We start from the raw sequence: 10,097 nt of genomic DNA on the forward strand, positions 1-10,097 counted from the left end.
TCAACACTTGGTCTGTACAGTAGGTTGTCATTTTGATCTGATAGCACCAGCTAGAGGTCCAGGGCCTATGACTTCAAGATGGTAGGATTCAATCTCAAGTTGAGCTGAGAAGGCGTGCTGGCTAACTTCCGGAGCCAGTATGATTTTCCCTTGTTTGGGAAATTTCCGTGGCACTACTAGTTTAGGCTTTAGGTCAAAATATGTGTTGTCACTTTAGCGGTAGAAGAGACCAGCACATAAAGCACTAACTGGCTCTAGATCAACTGTTGGTGATGCAGGTAGAGAGGCAACATGGAAAGATGTCATTGAACTTGTTAATGCAAGCCATATATACTGATTAGAATGTCGTAAAGTTATGTGAAGAATCAACGAAAAGTACCCAGGGACTAGGGATTCTGAAGGGTTGACCTTGAGGAAACCTCTCAGTGACATCTTTCCCTAAGCTTATTTTTTATTTCTGGAAATTTCCATTTAATATTTTGGACCATGGTTCAGCCTCAATTATCTCTAAGGCAGGGCATGTCTCAGTGATAGACACTGAGGACATTATGGGGAAAATGAGTGCATGCTGGGGACAGTGCCCATAGTCAACATCTGCACTTTCTCTGAGAAGATGGGGGCCTGATCTGAAAGGCACAGGCAGAGAGTGCTGAACCCATCTCAGTCACATGGTAACCCGCCACTGAGCTCACCTAGGTTCAGTGAGCTGGAAATACTCCCATTGAGGATGTCACCAGTGGCTGCAGGACATCATCTTGGTCTTCAGGGATGAGGTCATGGTACTTCTGGGGTGCTCTCTGTCCTGACTGCCCTCACAGAGGACCGTTTTCATGCCAAGGAGTCTGTGGTTGCTGCTTAGTACCATGGAATGAAATTTCTGAGCTTGAATTTGGCTTTTCATGTTGATTCTGAATTTCTTTCTTCCTCTGAAAACAGAGCTACAGATTCTTTCTTTTTTTATTTCATGATTCAACCCTTAAAAAAAATTATTGAAACAACCAGCAAGACTGACAGAGTATGGGGCTAATAGGGAACATGAGTAATTACTCAAGGACCACAATTCTAATTCATAGAACCCCCTCTGTATAAGTGCTCATAGACCAATTTTGCACCATAGGTGACCCGTTAACTTCCTTCTCGGTCAGTAGGAACCTGGAACCCCTGAGGCACCTCGCTGACATGTGTCCTTTGGTGGTGTTTAAACGTCCCCAGTTGGCGGAAGGCCAGTTCATGATGGGGACAAGGGTAGGGTCTTAGGCCCGAGTGGGTGCTCATGTGAATGTTGAGGTTCCTGTGGTGGCTGAACCTTTTGTGGCAGATGTAGCACTGGTATGGCTTCTCCTGAGTGTGGACCTGCTGGTGGCCAAATAGCGTGGACTCTTGGGTGAACCTCTTCATGCAGATGGTACAGCGGTATGGCTTCTCGCCCATGTGGATCCGATGGTGGACGTAGTGGTCTGAGGCCTGAATGAATCTCTTGGGAGGTTCAGTTACAAATCTCAGTTGGACCTTTAAACTGAAACTTTTGCTGCAGTCTTGACACTCGTATGGTATCTGTCGCCTAGATTCTTTGCCAACAGGGTGACCAGTTGACTCCACGGTGCTTGGTGTACCAACTGACTTGCACCTGTGCTGTCTGGTGACTTGTCCTTTGTCCAACGACACGGCTCCTTCTTGAGGCTCCTCTTGGGGGTTGAGAGTGTTGCCCCTTTTTCTCTTGGGGGCACCTCTTGGATTCCCAGAACCTCTTCTCTTTGGATGCTGAGTCAAAGCCTGTGTTTCCGGAACGTGGGTGGGGGAGGTACGTCAGCAGCATCCACATGCTCATGGCCAATTCCTTCTTGTGGGTTCTGCTCCCCCTCTGTCCTCACGGAATCTCCAGGACTGCTGGGAAGCGGAGGCTCTGGAGATATGAGTACTGCTGCCCCTTCCTCGTCTAACATCACATCCTTCTCCAACTTCTCCATGGGCCTCACACCCTGTGGGTCACTTTTCCTGGGAATCGTCTCCGGCAGGAGGACTTTCTGCTCCTGTCTCCACACCATGTCACTGGGTGCTGGCTTGTTCCCTGGCTCTCCGTTGACCTCCTGGCAGTTCTCAGGATATACCCCTGTCTTATTTATGGGGGATCAGGATTTCACGGACAAGTCCAACAGAGCTACAGACTCTTAATGGCAGGCATGACTTGTTTGCAGCTCCTGTCAGTGGGGTTCTATTAAGGCTGGTTCAGAGGGTTGTGCTTTGTGTCTGAGGAAGGAGCTGATGCCGGGTGCTGTTTACACCCCTTTTCTTTAAAGAAGCTCTTCTCGATACTTGCCTGTTTTGGGGGCATTTTCTTACTACAAGGATCTTCTAGTTCCTTGGCCTTAAAATAGTGGGGTGCCACCTCCAGAAGCCAACTGCTTTCTATCTCCAGTACTTGTCTCACGAATTCTTTTGCGGTGAAAACAAGTTCATGGTAGAGCAGCCAGCGAGGATGTTCCTCAAACAGCTCATGATGAATTTTAAATGGAGGCATTAGCCCCTTGGGGTACCAGGAGAGTCAAGTGTATCATTGTCCTAGGCATGAAAATTCTAGGACCTATGGGAGAATATTTGCTGGGGTTCTAATGAGCCCTCATCCCCTCCTCCTCCTGCACTGAAATGTCTGGTTTTTGCTTCAGATGATGGCCATTGCTGAATTTTGTGCTGTTTTCCTCCATTTGTGGCAAAAGTGCTTGAGCTACTGGCTCATCCAGACTGAGAGTTAAGTCAATTCTCCAGGTAACCTGGGTGTGTAAGATGGCTGAACACATCTAACTACTCTTCACCTGTAAATTCCCTGTAGCCCAATGGGCACACTTTGACTCTGCTGACAAAGACTCTTTGGGCGAGTACAATACTCCAATCGGCTAGGTCACTTCTAAGTTCCTCCGCCTTAATTTATTGTCTCAGTTGGCCTTTAAAATTTTTATTTTTTATTTTTATTGTTGACATTGTTACAGATGTCCCATGTTTGAATTCACCACCTTTTTATATCCCACATCTTATTCCAGCTTCTTTCCCTTATGTAGCAGGAAGTGTGGTTTTTCCCCACAGTCACTGGCTACCTAAAGGTGGGATTAGCAGAGACTTTGTGCTCTATGCAGAATTCTAAGATGGCCCCAGGACCTCTGCCCCCTGGTGTCATGACCATAAATAGACTGCCTTGTGGGGCAGGGGTTGAGGGATTTTCCAGTTGTGCTTAGGGTCTCATATCAGGTGGCTGTAACTCAAGAGGGAGATCACCCTGGTTTGGCCTGATTCAGATAGTTACATGAAATCTTGGGTTTGCCCTGAGGGTGGGGACTCCAGTATTTGCAGAGACTCTTCCTCCCCTTTTGGCTTTGATGATGTGTCAGTTACAAGGAATTGAATCCTGCCAATAACTGATCTTGGAAGTAGATTCTGTCCCAGTCAAGCCTCCAGATGGGAATGCAGCCCAACTCGTTTGCCCCTCCTGAAGCTGTGCTGCCCAGACTTTTGACCCACGGACACCAGGAGATAACAAATGACCACTAACAGAGTGGCTAGAACAATGTCCATTTGCTCTAGAGCTAGAGAATACAATAGCCTTTCTGAAGCCTCTCTCTGCCTGACCTACTCCAGGGCTTGCAGAGCTGTTGATGCAGAAGAAGTCAGGTGGCACTGCCCTCAGGGCTGTGACTGTAACTGCATGAGGAGCACTTCACTGTGCAGTGACAGGTCAGCATTGGAGACAGATAATTCCCATTCTTTCCTTGTCACATTGATGTAGCTGCTCCTCCTCTCCTGTTTTCCCCTTATCTGTCCTTTAGTGTTGAAAGTAGCAGGGTGACATCACTGTTTTCTCATTAGGGTCCTCCTCAAAATAGGATGCAGAGCCCAGTTAGCATGGCTCAGTGGTTGAGCATTGACCTATGAACCAGGAGGTCATGGTTCCATTCCCGGACAGGGCATATGCCTAGGTTGCAGGCTCAATCCCCAGTGGGGGACCTGCAGAAGGCAGCTGATCAATGATTCTCTCTCATCAGTGATGTTTCTAGCTCTCTCTCTCATTCCCTTTCTCTCTGAAATCATTAAAAAATAAAAAAAAGAACTCTGATCTCTTGACTGCAACTCTATATTCTAAAAAAAAAGTTTTTCCCTTTAACAGGAGGTGGTCTCTTCTCCCTCTTCCATGTTTTCTTTGTTGGCCCCTATGGGAATGGCAACAGAAAGCAGGGGTGTGTGTGTGTGTGTGTGTGTGTGTGTGTGTGCGCCTTGTGGGTTCTTGCTGGTGTATTTCCTTTACTATGTCATTGAACAAACATATCCCAGCAGAGATCTACTCCCCAAACATTGTTCTGAGCTACATCTGAAGGAAGAAAATGACCCTGGATGTCCTGTCCTTGGGTGTGTCTGTTGCTCCCACCAGAGCATCCATTCTCTTGTGACTTAGGCTTTTTTTTGTCTGTGAAGCTCCCGATTTCCCCTTCAGTTTTGATTGATAGTCTTGCTGGATAGAGTATTCTTGGATTCGGTACTTTGCTTTGCAACACTTTGTATACCCCCTTCCATTCCCTTCTAGCTTGATGTGTTTCTGTTGAGAAATCATTTGATAATCTGATGAGGGATCCTTTGTAGGTAACTTTCTCTCTCTCTTGCAGCCTTTAAGATTCTCTCTTTGTTGTGAAGATTTGCCATTGTAATTATGATGTGTTTTGGTGTGGGTCTTTTGGGATTCATCTTGCTTGGGACTCTTTGTACTTGTGTAAGTTTTTTCTTCCCCATATCTGGGAAGTGTTCTGTCATTATTTCTTCAAATAGATTTTCTAATCCTTGCTGCTCTTCTTGTCCTTCTGGCAGCCCTATTATGCATATGTTACTTCGTTTCATGTTGTCCCAAAGCTCCCTTAGGCTCTCCTCCTGCTTTTTAATTTTTTTTCTCCAGTTGCTGTTCAGATTGAGCTTGTTTCTCTACCTTAACTTCTAACTCGGTGATTCGGTCCTCTGCTTCTTCTAGTCTACTGTTGAAACCTTCCATAGTGTTTTTGATTGTAGCTGTATCACTTTTCATTTCTTCCTGATTCTTGCATAGGTTGTTGATTTTCCCATCCATTCAGTGAATGAATTGTACAACCATTACTCTGAATTTTTTTTCTGTTATATTGCATGCTTCTATTTCACTAATTTCCTTTCTTGGCGACTCCTAATTTTCTTTCCTCTGGGGATTGTGTTGTCTCCCCATTCTGACTATCACCAGAAGGTTCAAACGTTGAGTTGTGTGGGTCTGGGCCATGTGCAGTGGGAGCTTCGCACGACCCTAGGGTCACTGAAGAGCTCTGACACTAAGATGTGTGGCTGCCATGGGTTGGTGGGAACCAGGCTCGCCCAGAGTCAGAGTTACCAGTGCTCAGTGTGGCCTCGTGTGCGCACCTAGAATCAGGGACCCCTCCTGTACCATGCTGAAACAGAGACCCCCCTGGCATGTGCTGAAAATCAGAGCCCCCAAGCCTGTGCCAGGAGTCAGAGTTCCCCAAGAATCCAGTATCAGAATCTCTGTTGCTTTGCGCAGCCTCGCGCTGAGAATCAGGGTCCCTGTGTGCGCATGCACCAGGAATTGGAGTCACTGGCTCTTAGTGTGAATGCACTGGGAGTCAGGGATCCCAGGTGTGCGTGATAAGAAACAGTCAAGTCACTGGTGCTCAGTGCTGTCTCCCGCCTGGAGAATCAGGGTCCTGGTCAGCTTGGGGGACTGACTTGCACAGTAGCACTGTGTTGGCAGAAGGTCATAACCTGTGCTGCGGAAAACAGACTTCAGTGTGCACTTGCCCAGAATCGAAGTCAGGTGGCACTGCCGCCCTGCATGGGCTTTGGGTTTGGTCACCCGATTGCGTGTGTTGCGGGGAACAGATTCCCAGTGTCCCCACACTCTCAGGCTCAAATTCCTGTAGGGGCGCTGTGCCCGTGTGAGGGGCGGGTCTATCGGTTATTATGGCGCTGCTCACGAGCCTGCGGGGAGGGGAATGGGCTCTGTGACTCACAGAAATCTGCGGCCGGGATGTCTGGATTCTTGGTGTCTGTGGGTCTGTAGCTGTGGTCGCAGGTCTCTGTCCCCAGTGGCTGCAGGGTCCTGGTTTGCATCTGATCCACACTGGGTGGTGCTGAGGCCAGGATCCTAGTCTCAGGCAGCTCTGTTTCTCAACATGGCATAGTCTCTTTGCCTGCACTGGCTGCCCAGGAGTGTCCGCGTTGGGAGTGGGGCTCCGCCGTCTAAGACTGCCCGGTTTGGCAGCCCCTTGGAAGACCTGCAGAATCTAACTGTCCCTAGCTCATACACACACACACACCACACACGTCCACACACTCCTCTCTTGCTCCCTCACTCTCTCACACGTTCTCCCTCCCTACCTTCCTGCCAGTTGTCATCTTCCGTCGCCCCCACTGTGACTTAAGATGTGTGGTTCTTGGGCCCTCACCACACAGGTAGGATGGAAAGTGTCTCAGAGTTAGCCTGAGGATAGCTACCTCCAGAAGAGAGGGCTCTGGCTTACCAAGCAAGTTAGGGAAGGGTTGTCTCATTTCTTGTGATTCTCAAATTTTAGTCACAACTAAAACATGTCACTGCTATGGCGTGTTGAAACCAGGCATTTAGAAGGTGGTCACAGATCACCCCAGGCTCTAGGGAAATGCCCGCCTATTCCAGAAGGATGTCAGTACTCCTGGTCTTCCTTTCAGGGTGAAAGAGACATTGTTCCTGCTGTACAAGACTCTCCCACTCCCACAGCTGTGGTCTGCATCATCTGTCTTCCTGTGATGATGTCTTTCTCCCCACTGAGAAGAGATTCCTCAGAGACACTCATCCTCTTCAGCCAGGTCCCCACCTATGATCCTGGCAGACATCACTGAGAGGCAGGTCCCTCTGATTCCGATGACTGGGGAGTAGTTTGCTTTCTCTGGCCTCTCTGGGTGGTGTTGCTTTGTCTTTCCAAGTGTTGTTCTTTGCCATCAGGAACATAACACTGTTGTATTGTCTAAGTTCGATCTGACTTGCTGATATAGATTTCTCTCATGAAATATTTATTGGAGAACTTATTTCCTACACCCCAGCGGAATAATTGCTGAGGTTTAAGGTTTCTATTGCTGTGTGAATACTTTAATATGTCAGGTATGCACTTCTAATGGAATACCATTCTTTTTTTAAATTTTTTTATTCAACAACTATTTACTGGTCATTGGAAATGGGTCAGGCACTTTCTGCGTTCATGAGACTAGTAAACAAAACAAATACCCTGTCTCCCTTAAACTTACATTTTAGTGGGGGAGACAATGAATGGAAAGTAAGATTGGGACGTTATAAAGCATGTTCTAAGTAGACTTGGATGTTATAGCAGTGCTGGAAAGCTGACCTCCTCGCCTCCCTCTCCCTTCTGGTGGGCAGGTCCTCAGCGAGATCTAAGCTCTAGGTTTTCTGACCCAGGACCATTCTTGGATGGTTCATCTTGAGATGAGATTTTGAGACCCAAAGCCATTCTTAACCCAGATTTTCAGGAAGAGTGAACTTCAGGAATGCACTCTCCGCTGGGTTGTTTCTCTGGGGTTTGTTTCAATGATAACTGGTAGATGGCTAAGTGCTGCAGCTCCTCACGAACACGGCTGTTCAAACCCCGTAGTCCTGGCCCAAAGCTGAGCTGCTGTGGGGCTCCATTGTCAGCCCTGGTGCCTCTTGGCCCACCGTTCTTTATATTTTTGCCATTTGGGGGATAATGTGACTTAAATGTTTTCTGACTATGTTCTAGCTTGCTACATTTTTCTTGTCAGTGATTGAGCTAACAATTGTTTCCTTCTGTCTTGACTGTGAGCCATCTATGCTTTTCCTGTGGGGGAAAAGAGTTTAAATTCCAATCTCTGACTTTTCTCTTCATGTAGTCCCACCATGTCTAACGAAGTCTGACTTGGGAAGTAAGTACTTTCTCTTTTGAAACTCCCAGGACTAACCCCGAAGCAAGGGTGAGGTGTGTTTAAAACCCTTGTCCTGCCTTCACTTCCCCCGGGCATGATGGTTTAGACACGTGCTGATGGGCCAAGTGAAGTAGCATGATGAAATCCCACAGTCCTCTGCCCCACTCGGGACAGGGAACACTCTTTGTCCAGTGCATCCAGGCTGTCTTAGCTGTCATTGCATCTGCTGTCCTGTATGCATGGATTCTGTTGAACCCTTATTTTACTCATAGTGGCCCCATAGTGCAGGAGTAGTGATGCAGGCAATCCGGGTACACCAAAGAGAAGCCCCAAAGTGGACGTACAAGAAAAAAACATAGGGTTCAGACTCTCCATGGTTTCAGGCATCCACAGGGAATATCTCAGGTGTTTCCCCTGCAGATATGTGGGGACGATTGTACTTCCATGAAGCTCTGAGGGATTAAGAGCCATTTACTAGTAGAATGAAATGCCTTTATCTTGTGCTGCAGCCCATAGCCTAGGAGTTTTCTCTGGTCTCATTGAACACTGCCATCTAGTGTGTCAGAGGAGGAACTAGCAGAGATTCAATTCCCAGGAGGAAATGGAAGCAACAAAAAAACACACAAAAGTTATGGCTGCACCAATTTACATTCCCACCGAGCGTGCACAGGGGGTCCCTTTCCTCCACACCCTGGATAACACTAGTTAGTTGTCTTTCTGAGAAATGGCCATCCCAGCAGGTGTGAGGGGATGTCTCCCTGTGGTTTTGATGTGCATTCCCCTGGGGATTAGTGATGGTGAACACTTTTTCATGGACCTGCTGTTCATTGGTGTCTCCTTTGGAAAAATGTCTCTTCTAGTCCTTTTAAAATTGGATTATTTTTTTCTGTTTATTATTTTTTTTGCTATTGAGTTTTATATTCTGAATATCAACCCTGATCAGATATGTTTGCAAATATGTTCTCCCTTTCTGTAAGTTGCCTTTTCATTTTGTTGATGATTCCTTTGCTGTACTGACACTTTTTAGTTTGTAGTCCCCCCCCCCTTTTTTTTTAAATGTTTGCTTTCATATTGTTTTGTGTGTGCTCTTGGTGTCAGATCCAAAATACATGACTGCCAGGACCAATGTCAAGGAGCTTCCCCAGTGTTTTCTTCTGGGAGTTTCAGGTTTTGCGCTTAAGTCTTGAATCCTTGTCAGGTGATTTTTGTGTACGGCGTAAGAGGGGGGTCCAATTTCATTCTCTTGCAGGAGGCTGTCCAGTTTTTCCAGCACCATTTATGGAAGAGGCTGTCCTGTCCCCATTGTGCGAGAAAGTTATGGATCCTCTTCCCAGAAGAGAAGGCTGCCCTGCCCAAACATAATGTTGTTGCCAAGTTCAAGTGTTTCTGATTCCATGAAAGTCCATCACTGGCTCCCTTTTAGGATGATTTCTAATTATCTTATTGCCTGGGCAGTGTGGCTCAGTGATTGGGCATTGACCCATGAACCAAGAGACTACTGGTTTGATTCCCGGTTGGGGCACATTCCTTGGTTGTGGCCTTGATCCCCAGTAGGGCAGTGTGCAGGAGGCAGCCGATCAATGATGATTCTCTCTCATGGATGTTTCTATCTTTCTATCCCTCTCCCTTCCTCTCTCTCTAAAAATCAATAGACATAATCAAGCACAGATTGTGTCTGAGGAAATATACATTCTTTTGAAGCCAGAGTGGTCACAATTGCTTTTAATTTTTTTTTTTGAGCAAAGATGTTATTTGCTGCCAAGAAGAAAGTGTTTAAAAGTGCAGTCTCCCTATGTTCTTGTTTCAGTTGGAGACAACATGCACCTTCTAGTCATTCCATCTGGAGCCCGGAATCACCCTTACCCTCCATCCTCCCTCTGTCCCTTAGATCAGCCAGTCCTGCTGGTCTCTCTCTCCTCTTGCTCCAATCATTCTGCTTTTCACCATCTCAGCTCCCACCACTTTCTCTCTGGATTACCACAAGAGTGTCCTCGCTAGTCCTTTTGTCTCTGGTCTTATTTGATGTTACTTTGGTGGGACCAAAGAAAATGGATTTATTTAAAACACATGTACCCATGACATTCCTCTGCTTAAAACCCTTTGAGATGATCTTACCCCAGGGTCCCATCCTGCCTCTTCCCGTGGTACATACAGTC

The sequence above is a fragment of the Myotis brandtii genome, unplaced genomic scaffold, assembly GCF_000412655.1.
Source record: "Myotis brandtii unplaced genomic scaffold, ASM41265v1 scaffold223, whole genome shotgun sequence".
Classification (NCBI taxonomy): Eukaryota; Metazoa; Chordata; class Mammalia; order Chiroptera; family Vespertilionidae; genus Myotis; species Myotis brandtii.